At 50.4% G+C, this 15,000-nt stretch overlaps 1 non-coding gene across 1 annotated transcript in view; it reads right to left on the reverse strand.

Annotated features, from left to right (window-relative positions):
- Window positions 1–13,953: 13,953 nt before the first annotated feature.
- Window positions 13,954–15,000, reverse strand: part of LOC149512349 (25S ribosomal RNA) — a 3,387-nt gene continuing 2,340 nt past the window's right edge. The window contains exon 1 of the ribosomal RNA XR_016332946.1: window positions 13,954–15,000. This exon is cut by the window's right edge and continues 2,340 nt beyond it. This is a non-coding gene — a ribosomal RNA (25S ribosomal RNA).

Here is a 15,000-nt window from a genome sequence, read left to right on the forward strand (position 1 = left end):
CTGCCCCTACCATCTGACAGGCAACAACAAAGTGACACCACCAATGCTTGGCTTGATCGGGACCGCACGCGCAAGCTTCACTGACACCACCCTAGGAGGATGTTGCCCGATTTAGGGACTTATTCCTGAGGTCTTAGGTATGCATGCCTTGTATTTCACTCGAGGGACGTTACCCTGGGTGTACGCAATGAGAGGCCCATCACGCACACCTACTCCCCCCGTAGGGGGGAAGAGGGGATGTCGGACCACCACCCCCTAAAGAGCATTAGAGATTTTACAGATATGCTACCAGTAAACATTAAAGTGTCTGAAATGGGGACACTTTTTCCAAACAGGCATATCCCACACCGAGGGTGAGCAGGTGCCGATGGTGGTTGGGGCATGTGCCCACACCAAGGGCTAGTGCATGCTGATGGTGGTCGATGCGACTGCCCGCACTAAAGGCCAACATGTGCCGATGGTGGTCGAGGCAACCGCCCGTACTAGATCGAGGCATGTGCCCACACCAAGGCCTGGCATGTGCCGATGGTGTTTGAGGCAACCACTCGTACCAAGGCCCGACATGTGCCAATGGTGTTTGACGTAACTGCCCACACCAGGGGTCATCTTCTGCCAATGGTGGTCAAAGCAAAAGCCCTCACCAAGGGCCAGCTTGTGCTGATAGTGCTTGAGGCAACCGCCCACACCAAGGGCCATCTTCTACCGATGGTGTTTGAGGCAACCGTCCGTACCAGGGGCCAGCATGTGCTAATGGTGTTCGAGGTAACCGCTCGCACCATGGGCCATCTTCTACCGATGGTGGTTGAGGCAAGAGCACACACCAAGGGTCGGCTTGTACCGATGGTGTTCGAGGCCACCGCCCATACCAAGGCTCGACATGTGCCGATGGTGGTCGAGGTAACCGCTCATACCATGGCCCAGTATGTGTCGATGGTGTTCGATGCAACTGGCCTTACCTGGGGCCATCTTGTGCCAATGGTGATCGAGGCAACTGTCTGTACCAGGGCCCAACTTGTGCCGATGGCGGTCGAGCCAAGTGCTTGTACCAAAGGGTAGCCTGTGTTGATGATGGTCGATGCATGGGCCATTGATGGTCGAGGCCTTGGTCGAAGTTCGATTTTGAGCCACAATGCACATGCTGGGCTCGGGCATGTGTTGGTGCCACATTTTTTTCACACGGGGCACCATCACCGGAGCATCGTCGAAGAACCTAACCAGCAGCATTGGGGGTTCCGACGATTGGGGTGGTCGGGGGGGTGTGCGCACATGATGTGCGATGGGTGCTGGTACTTGGCCCTTATATTGGCCCCCTATTCTTCATCAAACCTCGAGAACTCACACCCCCTTAAAGAGCATTTGAGATTTTATAGGTTTGCTGCCAGTAGCCATTAAAGTGTCTGAAATGGGGACCCTTTTTTCAAACAGTCACAAAATCTTCTCCACTTCGAGTTTTTAGCTGAATTTTTCTGTGCATGTCAACAAAAAAACAAGGATCATGTCTACCAAATTTGGGGTTAGAACTCCTTTTAAAAAAGTTTTAAAAAATCTCGAATCGTAAAAAGTTTCAAAAATCGTGAAAAATAGAAAACGGGTCGTCTTGCCACGAAACTTCACATGAAGGCTTAGGGGACCATTGTATGAATTTACAAGCCAAAAAAATGGCATTGGCATGGTAAAAATATGAAGATGTGCCTGAACCCATCTATCACCTGATCGATCCACGGCTTGCGCATCCTGCCTCTCTGGCTGGCGTAGTGCCCGTCCGTTCGTTTCATGGGTTAACTTAGGCATACGGAGTTCATTCCCAGTCTAAGATCAGACCGGATTGAAGGTTACGACAACAAGACCCGCAGCGAGATCGACAGCATGTAGAGGGGGACCGGGTCGATCTTCGGCTTACACATTTTGCCTCTCTGGCCGGCTGAGCGTCCGCACACTTGTTTTGTAGGTTGACTTAGGCATACGGAGTTTATCCCTAGTCTAAGCAAGTCTCATTCATTCCCAGTCTAAGATCAGACCAGACCGAGGGTTGCGATAGCAGGACCAGCAGCAGGATCGACAGCACGTAGGGGGGACCGGGCAGATCCCCAACTTGCGCATTCTGCCTCTCCGGTCGGTTGAGCACCCGCACGTTCATTTTGTGGGTTGGCTTAGGCATACGGAGTTCATTCCATGTCTACGCCCTAACCAGACCGAGGGTTGTGGCAGCGGGACCGGCAGTGGGATCGACAGCATGCAGAGGGGGACCGGACCGATCCTTGGCTTACGCATTATGCCTTTTCGACCGGCTCAATGCCCGCACACTCGTTTCATGGATTGACTTAGGCATACGGAGTTCATTCCCAGTCTAAGATCAGACCGACAGTAGGATCGACAGTAGCACGCAGAGGGGGGTCGGGCTAATCCTCAGCTTGCGCGTCCTGCCTTTTCGATCGGCTGAGCGCCCTTACGCTCCTTTCGTGAGTTGACTTAGGCATGCGCAGTTCATTTCCGGTCTAATCCCCAACCAGACCAAGGGACCCGCAACGAGATTGGCAGCATGCAGAGGGGGGTTGGGCTGATCCTCGGCTTGTGCATTCTGGCTATCCGATCGATTGAGCACCCATACGCTCGTTTCATGGGTTGACTTAGGCATACGTAGTGCATTCTCGGTCTCGACCAACCAAGGGCCAGAGGCTATCGAGAACCTATCTCTTATGTTGGCCTCCTATCCCTCATCAAACCTCGAGAACTCACACCCCTTTAAAGAGCATTTGAGATTTTATAGGTTTGCTGCCAGTAGGCATTAAAGTGTCTGAAATGGGGACACTTTTTTCAAACGGTCACAAAATCTTCTCCACTTCGAGTTTTTAGCTAAATTTTATTGTGCACACCAACAAAAATACAAGGATCATGTCTACCAAATTCGGGGCCAAAACGCCTAAAAAAATTTTAAAAAATCTCGAACCGTAAAAAGTTTCAAAAATCTTGAAAATACAAAACCGGTCGTCTTGCCACGAAACTTCACATGAAGGCTTAGGGGACCATTGTATGAATTTACAAGCCATAAAAATGGCATTGGCATGGTAGAAATATGAAGATGTGCCTGAACCCACCTATCACCCGATCGATCCACGGCTTGTGCATCCCTCATCTCTGGCCGGCGTAGTGCCCGTCCGCTCGTTTCATGGATTGACTTTGGCATACAGAGTTCATTCCTATTCTAAGATTGGATCGGATCGAGGGTTGCAGTAGCAGGACCCACAGCGGGATCGGTAGCACACAAAGGTGGATCAGGCCGATCCATGGCTAGCACATTCTGCCTCTCTGGCCGGTTGAGCGCCAGCACGCTCGTTTCATGGATTGACTTAGGCATATCAAGTTCATCTCCAGTCTAAGCAAGTCTCATTCATTCCCAGTCTAAGATCGAACCGAATCGAGGGTTACGGTAGCAGGACCAGCAGCAAGATTGGTAGCACACAGGAGGGACCGGGTCGATCCCCGACTTGTGCATTCTGCCTCTCCAGCCGGTTGAGCACCTGCACGCTCGTTTTATGGGTTGGCTTAGGCATAAGAAGTTCATTCCATGTCTAAGCCTCAGCCGAACCAAGAGTTGTGGCAGCGGGACTAGCAGCGGGATCGACAGCACGCAGAGGGGGACCGGACCGATCCTTGGTTGGCGTATTACGCCTCTCCGACTGGCTCAGCGCCCGTACGCTCGTTTCATGGGTTGACTTAGGCATCCAGAGTTCATTCCCAGTCTAAGATCAGACCGACAGTGGGACCAGTAGCGGCACGTAGAGGGGGACCAGGCCGATCCTCGGCTTGCGCATCCTGCCTCTTCGACTGACTGAGTGCCCGCACGCTCGTTTCGGGGGTTGACTTAGGCATGTAGAGTTCATTCCTGGTCTAAGCCCCAACCGGACTGAGGGACCAGCAGCAAGATAGGTAGCACACAGAGAGGGGCCGAGCTGATCTTCAACTTACGCATTCTGGCTCTCCGGCCGACTGAGTGCCCGCACGCTTGTTTCATGGGTTGATTTAGCATACGTAGTGCATTCCCAAACTCAACCAACAAAGGGCCATAGGCTATCGAGAACCTATCCCTTATATTGGCCCCCTATCCCTCATCAAACTTCGAGAACTGACACCCCCTTAAAGAGCATCTGAGATTTTATAGGTTTGCTGCCAGTAGCCATTAAAGTGTCTGAAATGTGACACTTTTTTCAAACGATCACAAAATCTTCTCCACTTCGAGTTTTTAGCTGAATTTTTTTGTGCATGCCAACAAAAATACAAGGATCATGTCTACCAAATTTGGGGCCAAAACTCCTAAAAAAATTTTTAAAAATCTCGAACCGTAAAAAGTTTCAAAAATCGTGAAAATACAAAACGGGTCATCTTACCACGAAACTTCACATGAAGGCTTAGGGGACCATTGTATGAATTTACAAGCCATAAAAATGGCATTGGCATGGCAGAAATATGAAGATGTGCCTGAACCCACCTATCACCCGATCGATCCACGGCTTGCACATCCCACCTCTCTGGCCGACGTAGTGCTCGTCTGTTCGTTTCGTGGGTTGACTTAGGCATACGGAGTTCATTACCAGTCTAAGATCAGATCGGATTGAGGGTTGCAGTAGCAGGACCCGTATCGGGATGGACAGCACGCAGAGGGGGGTCGACCGATCCCTGGTTTGCACATTCTATCTCTCTGGCCGGCTGAGCACCCGCACGCTCGCTTCGTGGGTTGACTTAGGCATATAGAGTTCATCCCCAGTCTAAGCAAGTCTCATTCATTCCCAATCTAAGATCGGACCGGACCGAGGGTTACGATAGCAAGACCAGCAGCAGGATCGACAGCATGCAGAGAGGGATCGGGTCGATCCCCGATTTGCGCATTCTGTCTCTCTGGTCGGTTGAGCACCTGTACGCTCATTTCGTGGGTTGGCTTAGGCATAGGAGGTCATTCCATGTCTAAGCCCCAGTCGGATCGAGGGTTGTGGCAACGAGACCGACAGCGGGATCGACAGCACGCAGAGGGGGACCGGGCCGATCCCCGGCTTGCACATTATGCCTCATCGATCGGCTCAACGCCTCGCATGCTCATTTCATGGGTTGACTTAGGCATACAGAGTTCATTCCTAGTCTAAGATCGAAACAACAGCAGGATCGGCAACAGCACGCAGAGGGGGATCAGGTCGATCCTCGGCTTGCACATCCTACCTCTCCGATCGGTTGAGCGCCCGCACGTTCGTTTCGTGGGTTGACTTAGGCATGCAGAGTTCATTCCCGATCTAAGCCCAAACTGGACAGAGGGACCCGTAACGGGATTGGCAGCACACAGAGGAGGGCTGGACCGATCCTCGGCTTACGCATTCTGGCTTTTCGATCGACTGAGCGCCCGCACGCTCATTTAATGGGTTGACTTAGGCATACGTAGTGCATTCCTGGTCTCGACCAACCAAGGGCCAGAGGCTATTGAGAACCTATCCCTTATATTGGCCCCCTATCCCTCATCAAATCTCGAGAACTCACACCCCCTTAAAGAGCAATTGAGATTTTATAGGTTTACTGCCAATAGCATTAGAGTGTCTGAAATGAGGACACCTTTTTCAAATGGTCAGAAAATCTTCTCCACTTCAAGTTTTTAGCTGAATTTTTTTATGCATGCCAACAAAAATACAAGGATCATGTCTACCAAATTTGGGGCCAAAACTCCTTCTTTAAAAAATCCCGAACTGTAAAAAGTTTTAAAAATCATGAAAAATAGAAAATGGGTCGTCTTGCCATGAAACTTCACATGAAGGCTTAGGGGACCATTGTATGAATTTACAAGCCATAAAAATGGCATTGGCATGGTAGAAATATGAAGATGTGCCTGAACCCACCTATCACCCGATCGATCCATGACTTGCGCATCCCGTCTCTCAGGCCGACGTAGTGCCCGTCCGCTCGTTTCGTGGGTTGACTTAGGTATACAGAGTTCATTCCCAGTCTAAGGTCAGACCGGATCGAAGGTTATGGTAGCAGGACCCGCAGCGGGATCGGTAGCATGTAGAGGGGGATTGGGCTGATCCTTGGCTTGCACATTCTACCTCTCTGGCCGGTTGAGCGTTCGTATGCTCCTTTTATGGGTTGACTTAGGCATACGGAGTTCATCCCCAGTCTAAGTAAGTCTCGTTCATTCCCAGTCTAAGATCAGACCGGATCAAGGGTTACGATAGCAGGACCAACAGCAGGATTGAAGGCATATAGGGGGGACCGAGCCGATCCCCGACTTACGCATTCTGCCTCACCGACCGGTTGACCGCCCGCCCGCACGCTCGTTTCGTGGGTTCGCTTAGGCATACGGAGTTCATTCCATGTCTAAGCCCTAGCCAGACCGAGGGTTGTGGTAGCAAGATCGACAACGGGATCGACAGCATGCAGAGGGGGATCGGGTCAATCCCTGACTTGTGTATTATGCCTCTCCGACCGGCTCAGCGCCTGTACGCTCGTTTTGTGGGTTGACTTAGGCATACAGAGTTCATTCCCAGTCTAAGCATACGGAGTTCATTCCCAGCCTAAGATCAGACCGACAACGGGATCGGCAGTAGCACGCAGAGGGGGATCGGGTCGATCCTCAGCTTACGCATCTTGCCTCTCCGGTCGATTGAGCACCCGTACACTTGTTTCATTACTTGACCTAGGCAAGCGAAGTTCATTCCAGGTCTAAGCTCCAATTGGACCGAGGGACCCGCAGCAGGATCGGTAGCATGCAGAGGGGGGTCGAGCCGATCCTCGGCTTGCGTATTCTGGCTCTCCGACCGGTTGAGCGCCCGCACGCTCGTTTCATGGTTTGACTTAGGCATACGTAATGCATTCCCGATCTCGACCAACCAAGGGCCAGAGGCTATCGAGAACCTATCCCTTATATTGGCCCCCTATCCCTCATCAAACCTCGAGAACTCACACCCCTTAAAGAGCATTTGAGATTTTATAGGTTTGTTACCAGTAGCCATTAAAGTATCTGAAATGGGGACACTTTTTTCAAATGGTCACAAAATCTTCTCCACTTCGAGTTTTTAGCTGAATTGTTTTGTGCATGCCAACAAAAATACAAGGATCATGTCTACCAAATTTAGGGCCAAAACTCCTTCTAAAAAAATTTTAAAAAGTCTCGAACTGTAAAAAGTTTCAAAAATCGTGAAAAATAGAAAACGGGTCGTCTTTCCAAGAAACTTCACATGAAGGCTTAGGGGACCACTATATGAATTTACAAGCCATAAATATGGCATTGGCATGGCAGAAATATGAAGATGTGCCTGAACCCACCTATCACTTGATCGATCCACGGCTTGCGCATCCCGCCTCTCTGGCTGGCATAGTGCCCGTCCGCTCATTTCATGGGTTAACTTAGGCATACGGAGTTCATTCCCAGTCTAAGATCAAATCGGATCAAGGGTTGCAGCAGCAGGACCCGTAGCGGCATCGGTAGCACGTAGAGGGGATCAAGCCAATCCCCGGGTTGCACATTCTGCCTCTCTAGCCTATTGAGCGCCTGCACGCTCATTTCATGTTTTGACTTAGGCATACGATGTTCATCCCCAATCTAAGCAAGTCTCCTTCATTCCAGTCTAAGATCGGATCGGATCGAGGGTTGCGACAGCAGGATCGGTAGCACGCAGTGAGGATCAGGCCAATCCCCGACTTGCGCATTCTGCCTCACCGACCAGTTGAGCGCCCGCACGTTCGTTTCATGGGCTGGATTAGGCATACGGAGTTCATTCCATGTCTAAGCCCCAACCGGACCGATGGTTGTGGTAGTGAGACCGATAGCGAGATCGACAACATATAGAGGGGGATTGGATCGATCCCCGACTTACGCATTATGCCTCTCTAATCGGCTCAGTGCCCACATGCTTGTTTCGTGCGTTGACTTAGGCATACGGAGTTCATTCCCAGTCTAAGCATACAGAGTTCATTCTCAGTCTAAGATCAGACCGGTAGCGAGATCAACAGTAGCACACAGAGGGGGACCGAGCCGATCCTTGGCTTGCACATCCTGCCTCTCCTGCCGACTGAGCACCCGTACGCTCGTTTCGAGGGTTGACTTAGGCATGCGGAGTTCATTCTCGGTCTAAGCCCCAACCGGACCGAGGGACCTGCAACGGGATAGACAGCATGCATAGGGGGGTCGGGCCGATCCTCGGATTGCACATTCTGGCTCTCCGATCGACTGAGCGCCTGTACGTTCATTTCATGGGTTAACTTAGGCATACGTAGTGCATTCTCGATCTTGACCAACCAAGGGCCAGAGGGTATCGAGAACCTATCCCTTATATTAGCCCCCTATCCCTCATCAAACCTTGAGATCTCACTACCCCTTAAAGAGCATTTGAGATTTTATAGGTTTACTGCCAGTAGCCACTAAAGTATCTGAAATGGGGACACTTTTTTCAAACGATCACAAAATCTTCTCCACTTTGAGTTTTTAGCTGAATTTTTTTGTGCATGCCAACAAAAATAAAAGGATCATGTCTACTAAATTTGGGACCAAAAATCATTCTAAAAACAGTTTAAAAAATCCCGAACAGTAAAAAGTTTCAAAAATCATGAAAAATAGAAAACAGGTCGTCTTGCCACGAAACTTCACATGAAGGCTTAGGGGACCATTGTATGAATTTACAAGCCATAAAAATGGCATTGGCATGGTAGAAATATGAAGATGTGCCTGAACCCACCTATCACCCAATCGATCCACAGCTTACGCATCCCGTCCCTCTGGCTGGCGTTGTGCCCGTCTGCTCGTTTCATGGGTTGACTTAGGCATACAGAGTTTATTCCCAGTCTAAGATCAGACCAGATTGAAGGTTACGATAGCAGGACCCGCAGCGGGATTGACAGCACGCAGAGGGGGATCGGGCCGATCCTTGGCTTGCACATTCTGCCTCTCTGGCCGGTTGAGCTCTCGTATACTCATTTCGTGGGTTGACTTAGGCATACGGAGTTCATCCCCAGTCTAAGCAAGTTTCGTTCATTCCCAGTCTAAGATCGAATTAGATCGAGGGTTGCGGTAGCAAGACCAGCAGCTAGATTGCAGCACGCAGGGGGGGACTGGGTCGATCCCTGACTTGCGCATTCTACCTCTCCGGCTGGTTGAACGCCCGTACGCTTGTTTCGTGAGTTGGCTTAGGCATACGAAGTTTATTCCATGTCTAACCCCCAACCGGACCGAAGGTTGTGGTAGTGGGACTGGCAGCGAGATCGACAGCACGCAGAAGGGGACCGGGCCGACCCCTGACTTACGCATTATGCCTCTCTGACCGGCTCAGCGCCCACATGCTCGTTTCATGGGTTGACTTAGGCATACGGAGTTCATTCCCAGTCTAGGATTGGACCGACAGAGGGATCGGTAGCAGCAAACAGAGAGGGACTGGGCCGGTCCTTGGCTTACGCATCCTACCTCTCCGGCCGGCTGAGCGCTCGCACGCTCGTTTCGTGGGTAACCTAGGCATGCGGAGTTCATTCTCGGTCTAAGCCCCAACCGGACCGAGAGACCCGTAGCGAGATCAATAGCACGTAGAGGGGGGTCGGGCCGATCCTTGGCTTGCGTATTCTACCTCTTCGATCAGCTGAGTGCCCGCACGCTCATTTCATGTGTTCACTTAGGCATACGTAGTGCGCTCCCGATCTCGACCAACCAAGGGCAAGAGGCTACCGAGATCCTATCCCTTATATTGGCCCCCTATCCCTCATCAAACCTCGAGAACTCACACCCCCTTAAAGAGCATTTGGGATTTTATAGGTTTGCTGCAAGTAGCCATTAAAGTGTCTGAAATGGGGACACTTTTTTCAAACGGTCACAAAATCTTCTCCACTTCGAGTTTTTAGCTGAATTTTTTTGTGCATGCCAAAAAAATACAAGGATCATGTCTACCAAATTTGGGGCCAAAACTCCTTCTAAAAAAATTTTAAAAAATCTCGAACCGTAAAAAGTTTCAAAAATTGTGAAAAATAGAAAATGGGTCGTCTTGCCACGAAACTTCACATGAAGGCTTAGGGGACCATTGTATGAATTTACAAGCCATAAAAATGGCATTGGCATGGCAGAAATATGAAGTTGTGCCTAAACCCACCTATCACCCGAATGATCCACGGCTTGCGCATCCTGCCTCTCTGGCCGGCGTAGTGCCTGTCCGCTCGTTTCGTGGGTTAACTTAGGCAAACGAAGTTCATTCCCACTCTAAGATCAGACCGGATTGAGGGTTACGATAGCAGGACCCGCAGCGGGATCGGTAGCACGCAGAGAGAGATAGGGTCGATCCCCGACTTGCACATTCTGCCTCTCTAGCCGGTTGAGCGCCCGTACGCTCATTTCATGGGTTGACTTAGGCATACGAAGTTTATCCCTAGTCTAAGCAAGTCTCCTTCATTCCCAGTCTAAGATCGGATTGGACCGAGGGTTGCAGCTGCAGGACCAGCAGCAGGATCGGCAGCACGCTGGGGGGGACCAGGTCGATCCTCGGCTTACGCATTATGCCTCTCCGATCGACTCAGCGCCCGCATGCTGGTTTCGTGGGTTGCCTTAGGCATACGGAGTTCATTTCCAGTCTAAGCATACAGAGTTCATTCTCAGTTTAAGATCGGACCGACAGCGGGATCGACAGCAGCACGCAGAGAGGGACTGGGCCGATCCTTGGCTTACGCATCATGCCTCTCCGGCCAGTTGAGCACCTGCACACTCATTTCGTGGGTTGACTTTGGCATGCAGAGTTCATTCTTGGTCTAAGCCCCAACCGGATTGAGGGACCTACAGTGGGATCGGTAGCATGCAGAGGGGGGCCCGGTTGATCCTCGGCTTGCACATTCTGGCTCTCCGACCGACTGAGCGCCCGTACGCTCATTTCATGGGTTCACTTAGGCATACATAATGCATTCCCGGTCTCGACCAACCAAGGGCCAGAGGCTATCGAGAATGTATCCCTTATATTGGCCCCCTATCCCTCATCAAACCTCGAGAACTCACGCCCCCTTAAAGAGCATTTGAGATTTTATAGGTTTGCTGCCAGTAGCCATTAAAGTGTTTGAAATGGAGACACTTTTTTCAAACGGTCACAAAATCTTCTCCACTTTGAGTTTTTAGCTGAATGTTTTTCTGCATGCCAACAAAAATACAAGGATCATGTCTACTAAATTTGGGGCCAAAACTCCTTCTAAAAAAATTTTAAAAAATTTCAAACCGTAAAAAGTTTCAAAAATTATGAAAAATAGAAAATGGGTCGTCTTGCCACGAAACTTCACATGGAGGCTTAGGGGACCATTGTATGAATTTACAAGCCATAAAAAAGGCATTGGTAAGGTAGAAATATGAAGATGTGCTTGAACCCACCTATCACCCGATCGATCCATGGCTTGCGCATCCCGCCTCTCTAGCCGACGTAGTGCCCGTCCGCTCATTTCGTGGGTTGACTTAGGCATACGGAGTTCATTCGCAGTCTAAGATCAGATCGGATTGAGGGTTGCGGCAGCAAGACCCGTAGCGGGATCGACAGCACGTAGAGAGGGACCAGGCCGATCCCTGGCTTGCACATTCTACCTCTCTGGTCGGTTGAGTGCCTGTACGCTCGTTTCGTGTTTTAACTTAGGCATACAGAGTTCATCCCCAGTCTAAGCAAGTCTCATTCATTCCTAGTTAAGATCGGATCGGACCGAGGGTTACGGCAGTAGGACCATTAGCAGGATCGGCAGCACGCATGGGGGGACCGGTTTGATCCCGGACTTGCGCATTCTGCCTCTCTGGCCGATTGAGCACCCTCACACTCATTTCATGGGTTGGCTTAGGCATACGGAGTTCATTCCATGTCTAAGCCCCAGTCGGACCGAGGGTTGTGGCAGTGGGACTTGTAGTGGGATCAACAACACGCAGAGAGGGATCAGGCTGATCCCCAACTTGTGCATTATGCCTCTTCGACCAGCTCAACGCCCGTACGGTCATTTCGTGGGTTGTCTTAGGCATACGGAGTTCATTCCCAGTCTAAGCATATAGAGTTCATTCCCAATCTAAGATCAGACCGACAGCGGGATCGACAACAGCACGCAGAAGGACCCGCTGAGCGCCCATACGCTCATTTTGTGGGTTGACTTAGGCATGCGGAGTTCATTCTCGGTCTAAGCCCCAATTGGATGAGGGACCCATAGCGGGATCAATAGCACGTAGAGGGGGGCTGGGTCGATCCTTGGCTTGTGCATTCTGGCTTTCTGATCGGTTGAACGCCAGCACGCTCGTTTCATAGATTGACTTAGGCATACGTAGTGCATTCCCAGTCTCGACCAACTAAGGGCCAAAGGCTATCAAGACCCTATCCCTTATATTGGCCCCCTATCCCTCATCAAACCTCGAGAACTCACACCCCCATAAAAAGCATTTGAGATTTTATAGGTTTGCTGCCAGTAGCCATTAAAGTGTCTAAAATGGGAATGCTTTTTTCAAATGGTCACAAAATCTTATCCACTTCGATTTTTTAGCTGAATTTTTTTTTTGCATGCCAATAAAAATACAAGGATCATATCTACCAAATTTGGGGCCAAATATCCTTCTAAAAAAATTTTAAAAAATCATGAACTGCAAAAGGTTTCAAAAATCGTGAAAAATAGAAAACGGGTCGTCTTGCCATGAAACTTCACATGAAGGCTTAGGGGACCATTGTATGAATTTACAAGCCATAAAAATGGCATTGGCATGGAGAAATAGGAAGATGTGCCTGTACCCACCTATCACCCGATCGATCCACGGCTTGCGCATTCTCTCTCTCTTGCCGGCGTAGTGCCCGTCTGCTCGTTTTGTGGGTTGACTTAGGCATACGGAGATCATTCATAGTCTAAGATCGGACTAGATCTAGGGTTACGGTAGCAAGACCTGCAACGAGACTGGCAGCACTCAGAGGGGGACCGAACCGATCCTCGGCTTGCACATTTTACCTCTCTGGCCGGTTGAGCGCCCGCACGCTCATTTCGTGGGTTGACTTAGGCATACGGAGTTCATCCCCAGTCTAAGCAAGTCTCGTTCATTCCCAGTCTAAGATCGAACCGGATCGAGGGTTGCGACAGCAAGACCAGCAGCAGGATCGACAGCACACAGTGGGGGATCGGACCGATCCCCGACTTGTACATTCTACCTCTTCGGTCGGTTGAGTGCTCGCATGCTCGTTTTATGGGTTGGCTTAGGCATACAGAGTTCATTCCATGTCTAAGCCCCAGTCGGATCGAAGGTTGTTGCAGCGAGACAGGCAGCGGGATCGACAGCACACAGAGGGGGACCGGGCTGATCCCCAGCTTATGCATTATGCCTCTCTGGTCGGCTTAGTGCCCGCATGCTCGTTTCATGGGTTGACTTAGGCATACGGTATTCATTCCCAGTGTAAGCATAGGGAGTTCATTCCCAGTCTAAGATCAGACCGACAGCGGGATCGATAGCAGTACGCAGAAGGGGATCGGGTGATCCTCGGCTTGCGATCCTGCCTCTCCGGTCGACTGAGCGCCCACACGCTTATTTCGTGGCTTGACTTAGGCATGCAAAGTTGATTCCCGATCTAAGCCCCAGTCGGATCGAGGGACCCGCAATGGGATCAATAACACGCAGAGGGGGGCTGGGCTAATCCTCGGCTTGCGCATTCTGGCTCTCTGGCCGGTTGAGCACCTGTACGCTCGTTTCATGGGTTGACTTAGGCATACGTAGTGCATTCTCGATCTCGACCAACCAAGGGCCAAAGGCTATCGACGGTATTTGGGGTAACAATCGAGGGGGACCAGCAGCGAGATCCTTCGTCGACTCGTGCATCCCGCCCCCAGCGATCAGTTCGATGGCCGCACGTTCGTTTTGGCAGCAGTGAAGTTTGTTCTCGGTCGAGACCAGAGGACGGAGGGCCTCAGGTCATGCCAACCCCAGAGAGGGGCGAATGAAAAAAAGGAAGGTCGACGGGGGAAGGGACGAATCGAAGCGAAAAAGGGCTGAATCTTAGTGGATCGTGGCAGCAAAGGCCACTCTGCCACTTACCATACCAGTCACGTATTTAAATCGTTTGCAAAGGATTCTACCCATCGCTCGATGGGAATTGAGCTCTAAGGAGGCCCGCGTGGCTCATTCGCCATAGGGACTGCACCTACGACACGTGCCCTTGGGGGCCATGGGCCCCTACTGCGGGTTGGCAATCAGGCGACGGGCGCGCGCATCACTTCTAGCCCAGATTCTGACTTAGAGGCGTTCAGTCATAATGCAGCTCACGGTAGCTTCACGCCACTGGCTTTTCAACCAAGCGCAATGACCAATTGTGCGAATCAACGATTCCTCTCGTACTAGGTTGAATTACTATCGCGACGCCGCCCTCAGTAGGGTGAAACTAACCTATCTCACAATGGTCTAAACCCAGCTCATGTTCCCTATTGGTGGGTGAACAATCCAACACTTGGTGAATTCTGCTTCACAATTATAGGAAAAGCCGACATCGAAGGATCAAAAAGCAACATTGCTATGAATGCTTGACTGCCATAAGCCAATTATCCCTGTGGTAACTTTTCTAACACCTCTAGCTTCAAATCTTGAAGGTCTAAAGGATCAATAGGCCACGCTTTCACGGTTCATATTCGTACTAGAAATTAGAATCAAACGAGCTTTTACCCTTTTATTCCACACGAGATTTTTATTCTCGTTAAGCTCATCTTAGGACACCTGCATTATCTTTTAACAGATATGTTGCCACAGCCAAACTCCCCACTTGACAATGTCTTTCACCCGGATCGACCGACTGACACTGACCTTGGGTCCAAAAGAAGGGGTCGTGCCCCATCTCCAATTCATGGAATAAGTAAAATAACGTTAAAAGTAGTAGTATTTCAATTTCGCCCGGTGCCTCCCACTTATCCTACACCTCTCAAGTCATTCCACAAAGTCAGACTAGAGTCAAGCTCAACAGGGTCTTCTTTCCCTATTGATTCCACCAAGCCCATTCCCTTGGCTATGGTTTTGCTGGATAGTAG

Source organism: Durio zibethinus, chromosome 23 (genome assembly GCF_047325235.1).
Source record: "Durio zibethinus cultivar Kanyao isolate XHJ-2024 chromosome 23, ASM4732523v1, whole genome shotgun sequence".
In the NCBI taxonomy this organism is placed as follows: domain Eukaryota; kingdom Viridiplantae; phylum Streptophyta; class Magnoliopsida; order Malvales; family Malvaceae; genus Durio; species Durio zibethinus.